General features: G+C 40.3%; 1 protein-coding gene across 3 annotated transcripts in view; it reads right to left on the bottom strand.

The window, feature by feature from the left end:
* THRAP3 (thyroid hormone receptor associated protein 3) overlaps positions 1 to 21582 on the bottom strand; it is a 61993-nt gene extending 40411 nt beyond the window's left edge. For 2 of the 3 annotated variants that reach the window (XM_045858834.1, XM_045858836.1), the window contains exons 1-2: positions 21477 to 21582; positions 5098 to 5205 (exon numbers count right to left, since the gene is read on the bottom strand). The gene's annotated coding sequence lies outside the window, so the exon portion shown is untranslated. Of the gene's footprint in view, positions 1 to 5097; positions 5206 to 21201; positions 21262 to 21476 lie in introns of those variants that run through there. The other variant, XM_045858835.1, reaches the window with a different exon arrangement.
* Between the last annotated feature and the right edge of the window lie 524 nt (positions 21583 to 22106).

Below are 22106 nucleotides of genomic sequence, written 5' to 3'. Positions count from 1 at the left end.
CATCAATATGTGGTTCCCTCTCATTTGCCCCCCCTTCTGGGCACCTGGCCTGCAACCCAGGCAAGTGCCCTGACTGGGAATCGAACCAGTGACCCCCTGGTTCTCAGGCCAGCACTCAATCCACTGAGCCACACCAGCCAGGGCAAGTATCTATTTTTTAATGAAATTATTATTAGTAACATCTTGGCCTGAACCAGTGGTCCATACTGTAATCACCTACAGAGGTTTTTTTAAAAAAGCCCACCTATGAAGCTTCTTATCCAGAGCACCTGGAAAGGGATTCAGAACCAGTGGCTGATGGCCACTATTTGCAGATTCCAAGAACCAGGATTATGGTCTCTCTTCACCAAGTAATCATCCCACCATTGACACACAGACATAACTGTTTATGTGGAGTTCTACATAAAGATTGTTTACAACTCTGTTAAGAGAAATTAATTTGACATGTTTTACAGACACTGGTCTTTTATAGGATCAAATCATCTTATTCAAACAAGTCTATCACACAGATTTAGAGAGGGGAAAAACATTTGCATGTTTATCATTTTATGTTCATCTATCACTGCTCAGAATTATGTTTGAAATGTAGGAGGGTATAATTCAGTAACTAAATCTCATGAATTTATTTGCTCCTTCAGGAGTATGAATGAGCTCTTGAAGTTGCATGGTCCAACATACACGTGGAGCACGTGAAATGTGGCTAGTCTGAAGATGAACTATAGACACAAAATAAACACTGCAGCATTTTAAAGACTCAGTACAAAAATCGAAATGTAAAATACCTTAACTATTTTTATATTAATTACATGTTGAAAGGAGAATGTGTTGATATATTAAATTATATAAATCATTAAAAATTAATTTCATCTGCTTTTTAAAAAATGAGGCTGCTAGAAAACTTAATTACATGTGACTCACACATTAGACTCCTCTTGACGATGCAGTCCTAAAAGATAACAATAATTATGTCTTTTCAAATGCTCAAGTTGTGAACTTAATTCAAAATTACTTAGTCACTTTTAAATTCTTCATTTATTTTTGAAGTTTCTTGTCTCTATCCACTAAGACTCTCCTGTTGAGGTAACTATCTTATATCTTTCCATTTTACATCTGTATTTCACCAGATAAAGAAAAAAAGAGAGATGTCTTAAACACAAACAACTCTACATGAGAAACCAAAAATGATTCCGAGATCTATCACTTTGAATCTTACCAGTCACCTGAGTTTACAAAGGGAATAAAAAGAACCCAACCCACTGCTTCCATTTAAAATAAATTAAGGCACTACTCAAAGCTATCTAAATCTGGAGACAACGCAACTACCCCAAAACCAAGTGGATCCAAACACTCAGCCAGAACTTAGTTCTGACATGTGATCAGTGCCGCCCCCCTCTTAACTATCTACAATCTAATTATTTCCTAGGACATCTTATACAGTTTGCAGTTGCTTTTTAAAAAAAGAACAAAACTGAATTCATCATATTTATATGTGAAAGCTCTGGATTGCCACAGTTTGAAAATTCTAAATGATGTGGCCCCTGCCTATGTCTCCAACATCATCTCAAGCCACTGTCTTCCCCTTCCAATCCCTCTCCCTGAGCCACAATGGCTGCTTTCTTTCTTTTCCTTGAATAAGCCAGGCATTTAGAGTGTGAGCATCTTCACATGGGCCATTGTCTCCACATAAACACTCTTCTACAATCTCAAGCACGGCTGGCTCCTTTCTCATCCTTCAGATCTTAGGTCATCACCAGGTCTTCCTTTAGTGTAGTATCTAGTGAAACCTCACTGCTCCCCTACCCCCAAGTTATCTTTTGGTCCTATTTTTCTCCTAGCACTCAGGAAAATCTGAACTTAACCATATCTGCCCCCTCTCAAACTAGAAAGTGAGCTTCCAAGAACAGGGGTCCTGTCTGTCCTGCTCACTACCGGTATCCCTACCACAGAGAACAAGCACAGTAACAAGCACTCAAGTGTCTAATGACTGAATCAAAAAGTCAAAGCGGCCTTAAAAGACAAAAATAAGAATCTTTAGGTTAAAATCCAGTATGTTTATTATGCCAATTGACTTCCTATATACATGTCCTTCTAGTCTTTATTTTTAAATTTCTAATACTTAAGTCTCTTTACTTATTCATAATATTTATTTATTTTGTTGACACTGTTACAGATGTCCCTACTTCGTCCCACTTTGTCCACCCCCCCATATTTCAGTCTCTTGAACTGCCGTATATCAATATGGATAAAAATAAGTATGGAAATAATCAATTATATTTTGTTTGCTGAGGCTAAAGAGGGAAGAAAGGCTTGCATCACTAAATATTTAAAGGTAAATAAGGCTACAATAATAAAAACATTTGAGTATGAATGCAAGATTAGACAGCTAAACAGAACAAAATACAAAGTTTAGAAATATACCATATAATATAATACAATATACCCTTACAGAGGTGGCTTTTTAAATTACTAAGAAAAAGAATAAACCACTGTTTGGGGCAAGTAATTAACAATGTGATAAAAAAAAAGGTAAGATTTTATCTTCTTAACACAAACAAAAATAAAATTCCAGTTACATTAAAGAAACGTAAAAAAGCAAGCCATTAAAAAACAAAATATTTGCCCTGACTGGTATGGGTCAGTGGACTGAGTGCTGGCTTATGAACTAAAGGGCCGCCAGTTTGACTGCCAGTCAGGGCACCTGCCCGGATTGCAGGCCAGGTCCCCGGTAGGGGGCACATGAGAGGTAACCGTACACTGATGATTCCCTCTTTCTCCCTCCTTCTCTAAAAATAAAATCTTTTTTTAAATAAAAATAAAATAAAATACTAGGCACAACTCACATATTCAAAGAGTGGAAGCTTGGTTGTCAGGGGGCTGGGGGAGGGAAAAATGGGCAGTTACTAATCAATGTGCACCAAACTGCTGTTAAGCTTTACAAGTCTTATACAAAACCGTACCTATAGAGAACAATGTATTTGTACACTAAAAATCTGCTACAAAGGTGGATCTCATCTTAAGGGTTCTTACCACAATAAATAACTCATCATCCATGATGGTAGCAAATTGAAAAGCCTTTGAGAGAGATGGGGAGAAAATGGCTTGTAATTTATTGCAGTCGAAATCCCCGACTCACTTGGGAAAACGCAAAGAACCAACTGTCATTTTGTCCTGGCAGCTGTGGGAGCACCAGTTTCTGTAAGCGTATCAAGGGAGTATCTTGTAGGGACTGAGGCTGTTAAGAGTTGCATGAAGTAGTAGTTGCATGAAGTAAGAGTTACTGATTAAACAGAATTCTTGCTGAATGTGGAATATATAAATATATCCAAGTGAAAAACTACAACAAAGGTTAAAAAACATAGCCAAGGACAACTCCCAGAAAGTAGAACAAAAACACAGAGAAGGGAAAAACAAAGATAAAAAGAGACAAACCTGCAGGATCAGTTCTAAAACTCCAACATCCAAACAAAATTCCAGAAAAAGAGGGAAAAAAAAATAAAGGGGAGAAAAATCAACAACATAATTCTAGAAAATTTCCCAGAACTGAGGGACATGAGTTTCAATTCACTGTGACCTGCTGGCACACTGAATGAGAAGAGCCACAACAATAACATCATCATGAAACATGGGGGGGGTTAAGTAATTTAAGGGCAAAATAAAGGCATTCTTAGATATGCATATCTGAAAATTTGCATCTTCAATACCTGTTCTCAGGAAGCTAATGGATAAAGGTACTCCTCTAAAACAAGTGATTAAATCAAGAACAGTCTGGGAAAAGGTAAGAGGATCCAGCATGAGGTAGGAAAAACCATCAGGACAATGATGCAAGGGATGGCCCGTGTGACCGCTGGGCAGCGACCTAGAGTACACGTCCAGGATGGAGCAGATCAGAAGGCATCTCCAAGAAGATAATATTTGTAATATATCCTAAATGCTTCCAGTATGGAGCAAGATTTACACTTCTGGGTAGAATTCGAAGAGAAATTACCAATAAAAACATGAAAATTAAGAAAGAGAGACAAAAAAGATTAACAAAGAAAACACAAAGTTGTACAGAAAAAAAAAAAAAGAAAATAGACTACAGCATCCAGAATTATTTGGTTGTGATAAGGTGTACACAACCATCATATTGTCAACACTAAATGCTGCTCTAACCAAAATTATGTTATAATGAGAGTGACAATAAATGTGGATGTGTAAAGTGGTCAGGATATTCTTCCAGAAAACTGCTACTATTCAAGGTGGGAAGTTAACAGATAATACCAAAAACTGGAAAATCAGTAAGTAGCAAAATAAGCTTATTGTTTAGGGTAACATGGAAAGAAACGCCAAAGAGTTGGAAATGATTGCTGGGGGCCTGGAAAGGGGGTGAGATGAGACTGGTGTTTTTCATACAAACCCTAGTGGAGCTGACGAGGGTCTGACATTATCCATGCAGAGGGGTTCTTTCATGTATTAAAAATAAACAGTACGATAATTAATAAATAATACAAGAATGAACCCTGTGTTCTGCATGCTCACAACTATAAACCTACTTTTGTCCACCACTGTATACATGAAGTTATTCATGTCTATCACATAGTTATCTTGGGGAAAAATGAGAGAAAAGCCTAAATGTCTACCTAAAAGGAACTAAATTATATGGCACATCCATGAAGAAATGCTGTGAGTCATTTAAAAATGCAAATTTGCTCTTGTTAACAAGAACCAGGGGCAAGACAGTGCAACCCCAATTTTGATTAAACACACACATATCCAAGTAACATATACATGAAGAGACTATTCACCAAAATATTAATACTTACATGTAAAGTTCATAATAACCTTTTTAAACATTTCCAAGTGAATACATGTGTTACTAAAAAACTCAGAAGTCAGTTAAAATGGAAAAAGTAGCTGCTGATTCTATAACTTTGAAAGGAATCAAAGAGGAAAGCAAAGCTACTTACCATCTTATTTCAGTTTGTTAAAATGACAAACACTTATTCAAGAACCCAGAATTTCCATTAAGTAATCTTATGAATAAACAACTCTAAATATAAGACTGGGTTTAGAAGTCAGTGAAGTTATTATTAGCTCCTTTTACCACCACGCATTTACCTTATTTGAACAATGATTCCACTTGCACTGGATCCTAAACAGACACTACCTCAAAGAAACACCGGCAATGCTGCTGGCTTCTTCAATTTACAAAGTCGGGATACAATTCTGGAATGAGAGGAAATAAGCAGTGTTAAAATAGCTTGCAGACTGCAAACTGAAATAGAGACGCTTGAAATCTGTAAGTGAAAAATATATTGTAGCCCTCAATTTCACTCCAAATGGACACAGGCTTCTCTCAGTATACTAGCCTGAGTGTCTCTGTCTGCTTGTCCCTCACACACGTTTTAACCCATCCAACTTCCTACAGTAAGGATACAGTATGGAAAGCCAAAACCTTCCTCTTATAACCTGATACTTTCACTGGCAACATTTCAGGTGTTACAGTTTGCATTATGCAAGACAAATTCACAAACTCTATAATCCAACCTGAAAAATTACTTCAGAAGAATTAGATATGAGATAAAAATTTTTTACTGAGGTATGCTGAACTAAATTTAATAAATACATTTCAAGTTAAAGTAACTCCCCATCCTCATCCTCAAAGCGCACACACACAAACCCTTCTGATCCAGCTGTTTGAATATTCCTAGACCTAAACATTACTAATATGGACATATACAACAACGCTATGTAGGGTGTTATTCAAAACAAGAAAACAAAGTCCCAAGACCAACAAGCTCATGTAATGTAGTTAATGTCCTCACTCTTAGCTTATTAAAGCTTTATCGTTCGTTCGCAATGCTATAAAGTAGGAAGGCACCATAATTCAAATACTCTAAAGATGTAGGCTCAACATTAATCTTTCCTTTTTTTTTTTTTTCACTTACTCAGCACGCACTCAGTCAAGGATTATCCACCTTAGCTTTTTCTAAAATGGTGGCTTACACACAGCTGAATCCTTGCCTATGTGACCAGGAAAAAAAGGTATGTATTTCTTTAAACTCTTGGTACACAGGGAATCCTCAGCCTAGAATGCCTCTTCTGCCTCACCAAACTCATCCCTATGATGGTCTCCTCCCCCAGAGAGCTGTCCCTGGCTTGCCTGGGCTGGGTTAGGTACTGCTTCTCTGTGTTAACCTAGACCTGTATCTCCTTACACTCATCATCTCATTCTGTGAACATGCCGATTTCCCTAACTGATATGTCTGCTGAGTAAACCGATTACCCAAGCAATAAACTCTTGACCTATACTAAAGGTAACTAGGCAATTAACATTACAAACAGGCAACAAAAACCTACCCTTAAAACTAACAGGGTAAGACTTTTATCTAGATAAAATTAACATTCAGACAGACCTATAACAAAATTAACAATAATGTTGGCCTACAGTTACTTAGTTGACAAACAGTAAAAATATAGCATTTTCAAAAACTCATTCAAAATACTTTTGCGTATATCCTTGTAAGTTATTCCTGGAATTCATCCTACCTTGTTGTATCACCCCAAATTTCTTTCTTTGCTTCTAATCGCAGAAGCACACATTGGTTTGAGGGATATTCAGACGACTGCTACAGGGCAGGGAACTGCTTACTCTACAACTCACGGAATTAAGGAAAGAAACTATTCCATCCTTAAAATTCTAACCAGAGAGAGCACGTGTGTGCGCGCGCGTGCACACACACACACACACACCTTCCATTTTACCCTCCCATCACATTTCTTTCCTATTAATTAACCTTGTCTTAGATGTTGGCAAGAATTGTATCATCCCAACAGGTCTTCAATCTTCCATTGTACTAATGGTGGAGAAGCAAATCAGAGCTTCTGGCCCTCGGTTACTCTGAGGAAGGAAGGAGACACCCGAAGCCCCGAGTCATCCCTGCCACCATTTTCTATGCACCACCACCCCGATTTGCCCTGCCTGTGTTATCCAGACAGGCAAAGGTATACTTTTCGGCTTCTACCTGCTGTTAATGGGGGAAGTGCAATATGCAGTATACATCTATTTTCTTGGTTCTGTAAATCTGAAACTGTTCCAGAATTAGGCATTTAAAAAGAAAAAAGGCAAGTGACTTTGAGTAGTGTTCCCTGGCTCTTGATCATTTGACAGATATTACTGATACTGCTCAGTTGTTCACTGGAGTAGTCAATGCTGAGTTTAAGGTGAGTGAAGAGTCAGCCTTTATGAATAGTCTGTGTGGAATTACAGGCAAGATTTTTTTTCAAAGAAGTTGAGAGAACACTAACTCCATACAACCTGAACTGCTAAAATGTGTCACAAGTGATGGTTAAAATGTGTGGAAAAGGGATTAGTTGGACAAACTTACAAAGCTTGTGAAAATGTAAACTACTTAAGGCAAATGGTTATTCTGCCCTGGCTGGTGTGGCTCAGTGGACTGAGGGCCAGCCTGTGAACCAGAGTCGCTGGTTCAATTCCCAGTCTCTCTTGCACGTGAGAGACAACCACACATTGATGCTTCTCTCCCTTTCTCCCCCCCTTCTCTCTATAAATAGATAAAATCTTTTTTTTTTAAGTATATGGCTATTCTCTGTACTATTTTTGTCAGCAGGTACTCTCCAAAAAAATTTTTAAGCTATTGCAAAATTTTAAGCGGAGCCAGTATTGTCAAGAGAGACCTTTATTAGCTCTCAATTCACTTTTGTAGACTTAACTACTGTCAGTTCTGTGAACTTTTATCAGAAATAGAAAGTGAATTCTACCCTGCCCTACCAAAGAACAGTTCAATGGCTTAGCAGAGGTAAAATTTTATTGACTTTTTTAAAAAAAGCTCAGGGCCAAATCTGGAAATTTTCTGAACAAGAATCACCCTTAAACATTATTACTGAATACTGAATGGTTTTGGAAATTAGCTTTGTTGCAGAGTTGATAACATTTGTAAACAAATTCTATAGAAAATTACAGATTGCGTGGGGGGGGGTGATTGATGGTGGAGAGGGTATGGCAGGATAAATGGTAATGGAAAAAACACAGTAAAATAAATACACATCAAAAAAAGAGGAAATAGCCCTGGCTGGTGTGGCTCAGTGGATTGAGTGCCAGCCTGTGAACCAAAGGATCACAGGTTCAATTCCCAGCCAGGGCACATGCCTGTGTTGCAGGGCCATAAGAGGCAACCACACATTAATGTTTCTCTCCCTCTCTTTCTCCCTCCCCCCTCTAAAAATAATAATAATAATAATAATAAATAAATAAAATATTTTTTAAAAAGAAAATTACAAGGCAAAATAGCACTTCTTTGGGAAACACACTGCAACAAATTAATTTGAATGCTGTTTAAACATTGCTTAAATCACAAGTAAAGTCAGGTTACTTTATTCACTCCCGTGCTAGCAAATGTTAAAACAAGCAATGAGATCTCCATCTCCACACAAATTTTAAGCCAACACATTTTTAGTTCAAACAGTTCCAGCACATTTCCAACCTCAATACAAGAACAAAGGAAATCTCCATATTGCAAAGTCCATCTGACTGTGTAACTGTGAAACTTCCATCTAATCTTCAATTGGAGATGATTAATCTGCAGGGTAATGGCATACTAAAGGCAAGTATCAAGAGAAGACTAACAATTCCATAAATGCCTTCCAAGTGATGAATATACTCAATTAAAATCATACAGTCATGAATTAGTATTAGTTTTTGGCAGTACCTCTCTTTGTGAAAAGATATTTTCAAAGATAACACATGTAAACTGTCACTAGATTTCAACATTCATAGGTGAGTATTTGTCATCAATTTTGATAGGTTAACTCCGAACCCATGTTAAATATTACCTCCCAAAGAATTCCTTTCTACTAACAGATCTCTATTACAAAAGTTGTATTTGATTATTTTTAAAATATTTTATTTATTTATTTTTAGAAAGAGGGGAAGGAGAAAGAGAGAAACATCAATGTGTGGTTGCCTCTCACATGGCCCCTACTGGGGACCTGGCCTGCAACTCAGCCATGTGCCCTGACTGGGAATCGAACCAGCGACACCAGCAACCCTTTGGTTCGCAGGCCATGCTCAATCCACCACGCTACACCAGCCAGGGCCAATTATTGTTTTTTAATTATGCCAATTAGAAGTTTTCTCGTTATGTACCTACATAATAGCCTCAGTTTTGCCTCTCTGCACCCAAAGTCTAGTTTTGCCTGGACCTTTACAAAAGAAAAAGTTTGCCAACTCTGGTTCTACATAATTTGTAACAGAGGCATGTAGTGCATGTGACCAAATAGGGATAAACCCTTAAAGAGCAGTATTTCTCAAAACTGTAAGTCACAAATGACAAACTATCATGTTTTTAATACATCCAGCAACTCACAATAGGACAAATAAAATTAGTAATCAATCATCCCAAAGCTGTTTACAAACCACTGGCCCAATAAATAAGAAAGAGTTCATGTTCTCAAGTCAGACTGCTTCAGTGTGATCCCCACCTCCACCCGCTGGTTACTTATTTAAATCTATCTTTGTTTCCTCATCGGTAAAGCTGGTTCCTACTACCTGAGATTGCTATCAAAACTGAATCAATTATTATGTATGTAATGTTTTTAAATCAGGGCTTAGCACGTAGTAAGTACTTAATAAACATTATTATATTTTTCATCATGTCAAGGCCAAAATGACAGTGAAAAGAAAAAGACCTCAACCACCTAGTATGGGTAGTTATGCGGTCATTAAACAATCACTTTCTTTCTCTTGAGAATTCAGAATTTGGCTTTATGGCAGATTCAGAATAAAAGTTGCTTATTACATCTTCAAAAGCCTCTTTAAGAAGCAGTGCACTCTGGTAACAAACCCAAGCCTGTACTTGATTCCAGGCTGATCCGAGTATGCCTCCTAAATGACACCATCATTCTGTGCCCCAGGTTCTCAACTTACATGAGAGGGATCAACATGCCATCTGTACATGATAGTTTCTACTTAGACTGATGATTTTTAAAATCGTGTGTGCATGCAATGCAGAGGTGCCTCGGAGCAAAATGACATCTCATCTGAGGAGTCCTATTCATCCACAGGATAAGACTGTCTTATCTGAAACCATAACAGCTACTTTCTCTCATTTATCATTTTATCCATTACAAAATTTTTTATAAGCTGTTTCCCTATAACATAAGCCTCTATTTCCTTGAAAACTAACAGTCCTACAATATCACTAATACTGGCAGTAAGTACCAGATCAAATTCCTGTTTGTATTCCTAGTGTCTAAGGTACATGTTTGGGGTTTTTGTTTACTTTTTTAAGATTTTATTTTTTAGAGAGGGGAAAGGGAGAAAGAGGGAGAGACACATCGATGTGTGGTTGCCTCTTGGCACACCCCCTAATGGGGACCTGATGGCAACCCAGGCACGTGCCCTGGACTAGGAATCGAACTGGTGAGGCCAGCACTCAGCCACTGAGCCACACCAGCCAGGACTGTTTGTTGAATGACAAATACTAACTATACAGTTTCTTTTTACCGTGGTAAAATATATGTAACACAAGTTTAAAATCACTTTTAAGTGCACAGTTCAGTCCAGTGACACTAAGGACATTCACACTTACACAACTATCACCACCATCTATCTCCAGAACGTTTTCATGTTCCCAAACTGAAACTGGGTACCCACTGAACAGTGACACCCCCACAACCACCATGCTGTGAGTACCCTAGGTACCTCATATAAGCGAAATCATACATTTGTCCTTTTACATCTCGCTTATGTCATTTAACATAAAGTCAAGACTGTTGTTGCATAGTTTTAAAAATGGAAAAAATGCATACAGAATCAGAGAACTTGTGATATTAACATAAACTTTTACTTGAACGAAAATGTTTAATTCTTCTTTTCACCTAGTTTTCTCTCTTTTTAGTAATACAGAAAAATTCAAGCTGTACAAGAGTACATAAAAAAGAGGTCTCCTTCCTAATTTCTGCCATCTTTCCCTAATTTCCAGTCCCTCTCCTTGGTTTAATGTTTTATTTTGAAACACAATTGCCAACTACTCGTTCTCTGCCTTTGAAAATGTCCCCTTAGTAAGATATTCAGTTGGCCTGTCAGGACTGGCTATTCCTCGTCTAAGAACACTAACATGAAGAGCTGAAACAATGTACATTAAAAAAGTTTAAGCACTTTTACAAATGTTCCATTAAGATAACATTCACTGAGTGCACCCTATGAATAATGTCTTTGCTAGGCAGCATGTTAAGGCAAGAAGCATGTTACAACCTCTGGAGTCCCATAAAAACGAATTTAAGCCCTGGCTGGTGTAGCTCAGTGGGACTGAACGCAGGCTACAAACCAAAGGGTGGCCAGTTTGATTCCCAGTCAGGGTACATGCCTGGGTTGTGAGCCAGGTCCCCACTAGGAGGTGGGCGAGAGGAAACCACACATTGGTATTTCTCTCCCTCTCTTTCTCCTTTTCTTCCCATCTCTCTGAAAATGAGTAAGTAAAATCTTTAAAAAAAAAATTAATTCAAAACATTTTGACTCTGCCCTGACCAGGTGCTTACTTGATTGGAGCATCATCATGTACACCAAAAAGTTGGAGGTTTGATCCCTGATCAGGGCACATACCTAGGTGCAGGTTCAATCACCTGTCAGGATACAGGCACATGGAGGAGGCAATCGATAGATGTCTGTCTCTCTCTCACTCTCTGCCCCACCCTCCCTCAAATCAATAAACATGCCCCTTGGGTGAGAACTTAATAAATCCTTCTCTGTGAAATCTAAGTGGAGAAAGCAGCAACTACTATAAGGCCCTATCTACGATAGGCAGAAGTGATGCTGACAAAAACATGAAAAGGCAAACTAGGCCAGCGCTGTCCAAGAGAACTTCAAGATACAGTAAACATTCTTGTGGTAGCTACCAGTCATGTGTTCCTATTGGCTGTGTATGAGAACTATTAAAATTATATTGAATTTCAATTAACTTAAATTTAACTAGCCACACGTGGTGGCTAGTGAATTAGCCTGAGCAGACCTAGACCAGGTACTCAGGTAACTTTTTCTCCCCTCCAAAAAATCTAAAGCTCAGTACATATTTAATAAACACTGACAAAGGAGGAAATGGAGTCAAAAAGATTTTTGAACCGAACAAAACCATCAGTTCTGGGCATTTTCTCCACTCATTACTGTTATGTCAATACATATGATTCTTCAATCTACATCTCTTTTCTACCTGGCATCCTACTGTATAAAGTGTACTATAATATAAGCAGTCCCCTAGAGTTTGTACATTTAGGGTTCTTTCCATTTATCACTTAACATAAATAACACTGTATAATTATTCTAAAAGTAAGATATATACTGTTGTTCTCCAGAAAGTCTGCAACAATTTATATTGCCCCCAGCAGTATTTGAGAATGCCCATTTCTCCACATCATTGCCAGCAGTAATTGTCATGTTTTAGATGGAAATCTGAGAGAAAAAATGCTACCTCATTGTTGATTTACTCTGTACCTCTCTGGTTTTCATTTCAACAAAATGTATTTTGTCAAGATAATCTATTTTTTTTTTTTGGCCCTGGCTGCTTTGGCCCAGTGGATTGAGTGCTGGCCTGCGAACCAAAGGGTCGCTGGTTCAATTCCCAGTCAAGGCACATGCCTAGGTTGCAAGCCAGGTCCCCAGTGAGGGACGCATGAGAAGCAACCACACATTGCTGTTTCTCTCCCTCTCTTTCTTCCTCCCTTTCCCTCTCTGTAAAAATAAACAAAATCTTTAAAAATAAAAATGGCTAAAAGAACCATTAAAAAAAGCAAAATAAAAAAAAAAGATAATCTAATTTTTGAAGTGGTTAGCCAATTGTTCCAGAATTGTTTGTGGATAATTAAGCCACCCTTCCCTCACAATCTTGAAATACCACCTTTATCACATACTCTGTACTTTCTACCTGCTATCAATTGAGGGCTTGGGTGTTTTACATTATCCTTTCAGACAATGTCACATGACTACTTTCCATTTCCAAATAGTTAACAAGCAGCCATCTACCATATATAATAATAAAATTAATTTGATGAATCCCTACTATGTGCCTTGACACTGAGCTAATCATCTAACCATCACAATAACCCCACTAACAGTAAACAGTGACTTCTCTCTCCACTTGAAATTGGATACTCCAAAAGGTTGAACAACTTGCACCACAGTTCCAATTAAAAAGAAAAAAAAAAGCTTTTAAGAGGAAGCAGATTTCCATTTTTCATCATATCCATCTGAGAAAATCAAGACCTCTAGGTACCAAGGATCACATACCTCCTTGAGCATGCTCTAACTGAAACTGCAACTGAAAATATTTTGCTGAAAATAGAACAAAGAGTACTCCCTACCTAGAAGAGAATTTCCTATCAACTTACTCTCATCATATGTTTCCTCCAACACTACGCAGCCTCCACAGCTAAAATGGAATACAGTAAGCCAACAATCGATTAAATATATTTTCTTCCTCATTCTGTACTGTCATTTAACAAGGCACTACATTCAAGGCCACTTTAATCACCCCTGGCTGGTTGAATGGTGAAACAATTTATACATGCTGAAAGTAAAATGTCCAGCAAAAACAAGCATGAAACAGAAATAAAGGAAGAGAATAGACAAGCTAAGTTCTTTGCTAGGAACAAAGACAAAGCATTCTCCATCAACTCAATCATCAACTTATCACCTTCTAAATATTTCAGGAAAATAAGAGGACTATCACAAACAATGCACTTTTGCAACTAAGTCCTCCTGAAGCAAGACATTGAGTATTAAGCTTTCAGGCCTGGCTGGTGTGGCTTAGCAGCTTGAGCATCAGGCCTGCTAACCAAAAGGTCACTGGTTTGAGTGCCAGTCGGGGTACATGCCTGGGTTACAGGCCAGGTCCCTAGTAGGGGGTACAGGAGAGGCAACCACACATTGATGTTTCTCTCCCTTTCTCCGTCCCTTCCCCTTTCTCTAAAAATATATAAGTAAAATCTTTTTACAAAATAAATAAATAAGTAAAATATCAGTGCAGAACTGCTGTAAAATGAACCCTACCAACTCAGCCTCTTTCCCTCAATAGCTCCTAAGACACCTCTTCACTCCAATAGAGTAGTTTAAAATCTCTTGTCCAATCTATACTTGGCTAAAGTGAATGAAAATTCAAGGAAAACAATCATTATCACAACCTACTTATCGAGTTACTTCAGTTTTATAGCACAGACTCTAGAGGGTGGGTTTTGAATACAAAATTTTAAAAAGCACCTTTATAATTCACTGGAAATAGGTATATACATTTTAAAAATAGAGATTGGTGAGTTTTGACAAAATATAGTATGTAAACACCACCCCAACAAAATACAGAATATTGCCATCACTCCAGAAGTACCCTGTTGCCCCCCCTGTAATCTCCTCACCCACCACCATACAATTTTCAACTGGCAGAACGTAATCCCAGTAAACCAGGGCTTGACAGTGGGAGCACTCTGAAACTACCGCCCAGACAGCCTGGGAATGAAACTTATTCATTCCCATATCAATTCATCCTTTCAGTATTTACTAAGCCTCTTCTGTGGGACAGAGATCACCCTAGGTATGGGGATTCAGCAGGGAATTAAACAAATCCCCTCTTTACTTTCTAAAATAGTTGAAGACACAATAAATTAAAAATAAATAATATAACACCCCATAGTAACATCGCAGGGTAGGGCAGTTATCAGCTGATAAAAGAGGCACTATATAGATAGGGTAGTCAAGGAAGGCCTCTCTCGAACACTTCCCAATGTGCTACATGCCTATGAAGGGACACCAGAACTGCCAAAGCCAAAATGCGATACAGCACCTCCATGACAGCTAAGCAGAAAGAACCTGAAGAGTATACAAAGCAAGGATCAGAAGAATCACTTTGTTATATCTAGAGCAAGGATTTCTTATATTAAAAATTTTACCCAATTCGTTTTTTCTTTTGGGCAATCTCACTCTGACATCTGACCAAAGTCCTCAATTTCCTTTATTTTTACAGTTTTTTTCCTGACAGCCCATAGTCTGGTAGCCAAAGGCATTCGAGTCAGGACTCCAGGACACATCCTTTAGATACACTGGGACCATCGTCTGGGGAAGTGTGAAGTAACAGAGAGCCCTGGAGTGAAGAAATCTCTCGGGTAAATGTAGAAAGCAACCTCACCTCAGCCCTGGCTGGCGTAGCTCAGTGGATTGAGCGCGAACTGTGAACCAAAGTGTCACAGGTTCAATTCCCAGTCAGGGTACATGCCTGGGTTGCGGGCCATGACCCCCAGCAACCACACATTGATGTTTCTCTCTTTCTCTCTCCCTTCTCTCTCTAAAAATAAATAAATAAAATCTTAAAAAAAAAAAAGAAAGCAACCTCACCTCTATGACTTCCTCTATCAATCTTTTATTTATACTGCTGTTTTGATTAAAATAAAGAAAAACGAAATTGAGTTATTAACTCCTCAAAAAACACACAGAATTATTGAAGAAAAGCAATGGACTTCACAGAGGCACGTCATTCAAACAAACCAACAAGCCCTGGCTGGTGTGGCTCAGCAGGTTGGAGCATCATCCCGTAACCCGAAAGATGCAGATTCCATTCCCAGTCAGGGCACGTGCCTCGGTTGCTGGCTCAGTCCCACCTAGGTTGGGAGGGTGCATGTCCTGGGTGAAGATAAAGCAAAAACAACAACAACAACAACAAACACCTGGTCCTTATGCCTCAGGACGGAACCAAAAGTCTTCTAAATAAACATTCAGCAACTTCTCTTTGCTTGGCCTCCCATCTTCCGAAACATGCCAAGCTATGCAGTTACAACATTCCAGATGCTAAAAAGCAAATCAGGCAAAACAAAAATGAGGACACTGCACATATGCCAGCTAAAAGGTATGGGCAAGGGTCAGATCAATGCCTTCACGCTTTCTAAAAGTCCTTGGGTTTCTTCAGTTTAGAAACAAAATAATTCAATTATTTTGGGTTCACCCCCTCTCACTGCTTCACCTACTGAAGTTAACTAAAATTTCCTTTTTTTTTTTTTTTTTGGTAAAGAAACAAAGGGAAGAAATAAGGCACCAAAATAAAAAAAGGTTTAATGGTGATGTACTATTAAGACAGCAACATGACTTTAAGTGGGTGCATTAGCAGCCTGTATCATATATCTAGAACAAGGACAGCAAATTAAAACGCCTAAAGACAAGTAATATAAAGATGTAAAATGATAAGCATCAACTAACATTTTGCTCCACGTCAGGGATACATGTCAGGCTGTGGTCAGGTCTGTGACAAACCAGAGAACATACCCCCCGAAAAGATGGCTGCTGCAAAGCTAAAAGAGGGCCATAACTGACAGTCCTGATTTTTTTTTTTTATTGATTTTAGAGACAGAAAGGAAGGAACAGCCCTGGCTGGTGTGGCTCAGTGGACTGAGTGCCAGCCTGCAAACCCAAAGGGTCACCAGTTTGACTCCCAGTCAGGGCACAGGCCTGGGTTGTGGGCCAGGTCCCCAGCAGGGGGCATGCAAGAGGCAACCACATATTGATGTTTCTCTCCCTCTTTCTCCTTCCCTTCCCCTTTCTCTAAAAATAAGTAAATAAAATCTTTTTTAAAAAAGGAAGCCCTGGCTGGCATAGCTCAGTGGATTGAGCGCAAGCTGTGAACCAGAGTCGCCACAGTTCGATTCCTGGTCAGGGCATATGTCTGGGTTGCAGACCAGGTCCCCAGTGGGGGGCATGTGAGAGGCAACTACCATTGATACTTCTCTCCCTCTCTTTCTCCCTCTAAAAATAAATAAATAAATAATCTTAAAAAAAAATAAAAAAGGGATGGATGGATGGAAGGATGGACGGACAGACACAAGGAAGGAAAAAAGGAAGAGAAACATAGATTTGTTGTTCCACTTACTCATGCATTCATAGGCTGCCCCCTGTATGTGCCCTGGCCAGGGACTGAACCACAACCTTGGCACAGGGTGGAGGATTGGGGGTGGGCAATACTCCAACCAACTGAGCCAGGGCCAGATCTGATTTTTCAAAAGCAGACTAAATCCAAATTTTTACATGAAAATCTCCATTTTTTAATGCTGACAACTATTTCAAACTTCCAGCACTGTGTGAGCCAAACAAAACACATCTGCAGGCTGAATTCAGTCCACAAGCTTTCAGTTTTCAACCTCGGCTATAAAAATTATACCAGGTTCTCTCAGTGGCAGAGCTCTAACTTTGGGGCAGAAAGCACACCCTATGCTTCCAATAATAACACACTATCATCTAAAAATATACGAAAGCCCTGACTAGTGTGGGGTAGGTTGGGCACCCCCCACCCCAAACCAAAAGGTCCCCTGGTTTGATTCCAAATCAGGGCACAAGCCTGGGTTGTTGGCGGGGTCCCCAGTTGGGGGTGTACAAGAGGCAACTGATCAACATTTGATCAACATACCCCTCCAAATAAAAGTACATGAAAAATATCTATGAATACTCATCTGAAACCCCTCATGTTGAAGGAAAGAAGAAATTATCTTATTCTTCACACACTAAGGTGCTCCATTTGTTCCACTAAACTAGGAACTGTGAAAAAAAAAACCCAATGAAGAAGACATGAGGCAACTGATATTTTTGTGAAACTGAGTTCACTAAGGTTCAGCTTCCTCAGTATGTGCACCAGCCTGTACTTCCAGACAAAAGCAAACTACAAGATGATTTCTATGGCATGGCACTTAATCTTGATTTAAAAAAGAAAAAGAGTTCCCTTGAAAGCAAATAAAGACAAAACTTTTAGAAAGGGTACCCATGATTTTACTCTCCTGGTAAGCTGGGGGCAACTACTTTTTTATGAGTTATAACCCTACACTGGATAGTCTAGTGCACTGGTTCTTGATACTTTGTCACGCTAATGAATATGATGGAAGGTAACAACTTTTTTTTTTTTTTTGAGAAAATGGACTCCCTCACAAAAATTTTAGAGTTCATGGAATCCGTGCAGCCCACAGACCACAGATGAAGGACATCCTGTTCCAAAAAATATTAAACCCACATAATTGCCAAACCCTCAGTGTCCTCCAATGGATTCATCCCTACTCCACTAATCTACTTCAGGAAACTAGATCTCTGGCCTGGACCAGCACAATGGCCTCTTAAATAACCCCTACCATCCATTTTCCACACCTCTGCAAAAGTGCCTTTAAAATACAAATCAGCCATGGCTGATTTGAGAATTGAGTGTGGGCTGCAAACCAAAGGGTCACCAGTTCAATTCCCAGTCAGGGCACATGCCTGGGTTGCAGGCCAGGTCCCTAGTGGGGGCCACATGAGAGGCAACCACACATGATGTTTCTCTCCCTCTCTTTCTCCTTCCCTCCCCCTCTTTCTAAAAATAAATAAATAAATAAATAAATAAATGGATATGAATCAGACGGCAACCCCTCCCACCCCTCCAAAGGCTTCCCTGAGCTTACCTCTCCCTCTCATCATTAGCCACTCTCTTTATTGTGTGTCACGCACACTCGGCCTCTTTTTAGAAAATTCAGAAAGCTCAATTCTTCTCAAGTTTTGGTATATGTTCCCTCCACCTGGAACATTCTCTTCATGACACCCTATAAAACTGAAACTGTCTCTTTACTCCCGATAAAAAGAACTCTGACTACTCTTAGGTCACTCCTTTTTTGGCTACTGGAGTCCCCTGCTTGATACTTCTACATCACTTTTCTCAACTTGTAATTTATTTGCTTATTCCTGTGTCTTCTCCCACTATACTGTAAATTCTCAAAAGGAAAAACCCATCTGTCTCACACCCCTATGTACTCCCAGAGCCTAGCACAGGACCCAGTAGATGGTAGGTTCTCAGGCACTATTTGTTTAATCAATCACTCAGTCAGTCAAATACTGAATTAATCTTGGATGTTCACAGAATGAATGTGTGAAGTAATCCATCAAAATCTAGTATTTGAAAGAAGAGCATTAACTACAATTCTTTCAATTAACCACACTTCCATAGATATCACTGTGCCCAAGAGAAACAGGCTAGCACCCTAAGATTTTTAATGGTTTAAACCCTTCATTATAGCCCTGGTCAGGTAGCTCAATTGATTAGAACGTTGTCCCAATACACCAAGGTTGTAGGATCTATCCCTGGTCAGGGGACCTATAAGAAACAACTAATGAATGCATAAATAAGAGGAACAACAAATCATTGTCTCTCTCTAAAATTAATTTAAAGAAAAAGACCACCAATTCTAAAAAATAAATCTTATGTCTATTCTAAGAGTTTTTATTTACATATTTTTAGAGAGAAAAAACAGGGAGAAAGAGAGGGAGAGAAACATCAATGTGTGGTTGTCTCTTGTGCGCCTTCTACTGGGGACCTGGCCCACAACCCAGGCATGTGCCCTGACTGCAAATCCAACCAGAGACACTTTAGTTCACAGGCCAGTGCTACATCCCCTGAGCCACACCAGCCAGGATAATCTTTATGCTCTCTCAGTCAGCCTCACCTCTTCCCATCTCGGTGCTAATCTTAGAAATACTCCAAGCTTTCTCCTTCCAATTTCTTGGTACAAAACAGGACACTCCTTTTGCAATCTGTAATTTCACCACTGAAACCAAATTCAAGAAACATCTGTACTTGATGTTAAATATGCTAAGGAACTACTGCTGCTGTTTTCATTACTGCCACCACCACCACCACTAAAATTGGACAGTACCCAGTCTGCACACTAAAAACAAATGTCTCCAAAACTGAAGAACTTTCACTCATATAAAAGGTTAAAAAACAAAAAAAATGGCCCTGGCTCCTGCAGCTCAGTGGATTGAGCACAGGCTGGGAACCAAAGGGTCTCCAGTTCAATTCCCAGTCAGGGCACACGCCTGGGTTGTGGGCCAGGTTCCCCAGTAGGGGGCGTGCAAGAGGCAACTACACACTGATGTTTTTCTCCCTTTCTCCTTTCCTTCTCTGCCTCTAAAATCAAATAAAATCTTTTTTTAAAAATGGAACTGTACTGGACATAGAGGTTTTTTGTTAAACAGTTTCTTATAAAAACTCCAACTCACCTCTTCTACAAAATACAATCAAGCCTAAATAGCTGCAGAAAAATGTTCTTCATATTGCTCAAGTGTGTACACTAGTTCACAAAACACATTTCCCAGTTAAAAACAAATTTGTGGAATTTGCTCCACAAATTCTTCACGGAAACAGCGGTTTTGGGGTCTTTAACAGACTTCTATATAACGGGTACACACATAAGGTTGTCTTTGGGGTCTTTAACAGACTTCTATATAACAGGTACACACATTAAGGACAGGCTACAACAGACAGTATTTTCACACACAAAAAAACGGAGGACCATCTGGCATGAGACATGTCTTTCTGGTCTGGACCTACCCTCTAGAAACCCTACAAACGATGGTGATAATAGTAACAGTGTTTAATACCTGTCAGGTAATGAGTTAAATGGCTTTCAATTTAATTTCACTTAATCTTTATCACAATCCTACAACATGACCACTGTTTCTTACTCACCAGTACTTTGGAAATAAGGAAACTGAGGCACTTTCAAGTGAAGGCCCCTGACCTAAATTCAAAGCTAGCAGGGCCAAACTTTGAAACCAGACAGATGGGGTCCAGGATCCCTCGGTTACGCTGCCACCAGAAGCTTCATTGGTCTCTCCGGCCAGGTTCTATCACACTCTCAGATTTTCTTCCTACCCAACTAACGATCACCCCGTAAACACTGTACTACCATTGAAGGTTTCCACCTTCGGAGCCCCAGCGCTACTCGCCAGCTTCTGCCGCCATGCTCCTCCCCTAAGATTTAGAAAAGCAAATAGAACAGCTGGTAAAAGTTGGTTAGGTCCTAAGGAAGGCAAAGAAAATTGCCTCGTATACGCAGAACACCCGCCGATTATCACTGGAATGCAAGTCGGCCTCCCTCCAGTCCAAGAGACTGAAATAAAAGTGGGCGCACCAATTTTCCCGTGGCAGAGAAATTTGGACCATGCCTCCTCTGGCCACACGGCAAAAAGAACGGAAGAGGTACTAACATTAACTGAGTGCCAGCCACATGCGCCCTAAGGGAAGACAGAGTCAGGCCAATGGAGGATATGTCGGGGGGGAAAGGACACTCAAGAGTTCCGGGAAAAGGAGAAATCCAAACAATTGGTCTCACAGGACTAAAGAGGGAAAGGGAGAACGTGGAGGCCAGTCCCCGACAACTTACAAGAAAAAGAAGGCAGGGTAGAAGGTGCTCGGAGGAAAGGCGGCCTCGAGCCTCGGGAACTAGGCCGGGGCGAGGGGAAGCCCAGAAGGGCGGGGAGGGGGAGGAGCCGGAGAGAGCGGGGCCCGCTTAGAAAAGGCCCGAGATAGACGCCGAGGAGCGGCTCCGCGCCAAGCGAGCCTGGGGACCCTGTCCCAGCTGCCGCGGTGAAAACATAAAAGACGAAGTGACTAGACTCGATTCAATGGCCCTAGTTCCCAACAGAGACCCTCACTCACCTAGGCCCACCACAGCCACCGCGGCTGCAGCCTCGCAACGGCACAACCGGCCCAAACCTCACCCCCGCCCGACAGCGCGCCCCGCGTCCCCGCTCTCCCACGGCGGCAGCGTCGCCCCGCTCCCTCCTGGGAAATGTAGTCGTAAAGCCGTCTTTCCTTGCAACTTGACGGTGTACTGAACTACCTTTCCCACAAGGCAAAGCAAGCGTTGGGCCCGTCGTTTTGCGTCACGCGCCAGGTTGTCGGCAGTCACGTGGGTTGTTCCGTTCCATCCCCTCCCCCAGCTTGGGTGGCCTGGGGAAGAAGGAGGGAGTTGGAGGCGAGGGGCGGAGGCGTTGCTGACGCCACTGCCCCCACCATTTTGGAGCCAGCCTGGAGGTTGGAACCAGACTGGAGGGAGGGCCTGAGCCCCACCCCCTTGCGGCCTGCTTTTGCTGTTGAAAAGTCTCTGAGCGGAGAACCCGGTCTCCCGGCGTTCAGTCGACCCTCACTTTGTGACCTTGAGCAAATCGGGTCTGCTCTCTGAGCCTCAGTTTCCTCCCCGATGAAATGAGACTCGTAATTTCTACCCCACAGACTGTTCCGAGGCTCCGATAAAGTAAGGCGGGTGAAAGCCTTTAGTACCCTGGA

The sequence above is a fragment of the Phyllostomus hastatus genome, unplaced genomic scaffold (assembly GCF_019186645.2).
Source record: "Phyllostomus hastatus isolate PE091 unplaced genomic scaffold, TTU_PhHast_1.1 phas_scaffold_182, whole genome shotgun sequence".
Classification (NCBI taxonomy): domain Eukaryota; kingdom Metazoa; phylum Chordata; class Mammalia; order Chiroptera; family Phyllostomidae; genus Phyllostomus; species Phyllostomus hastatus.
This window is presented reverse-complemented; position numbering and strand designations above follow the sequence as displayed.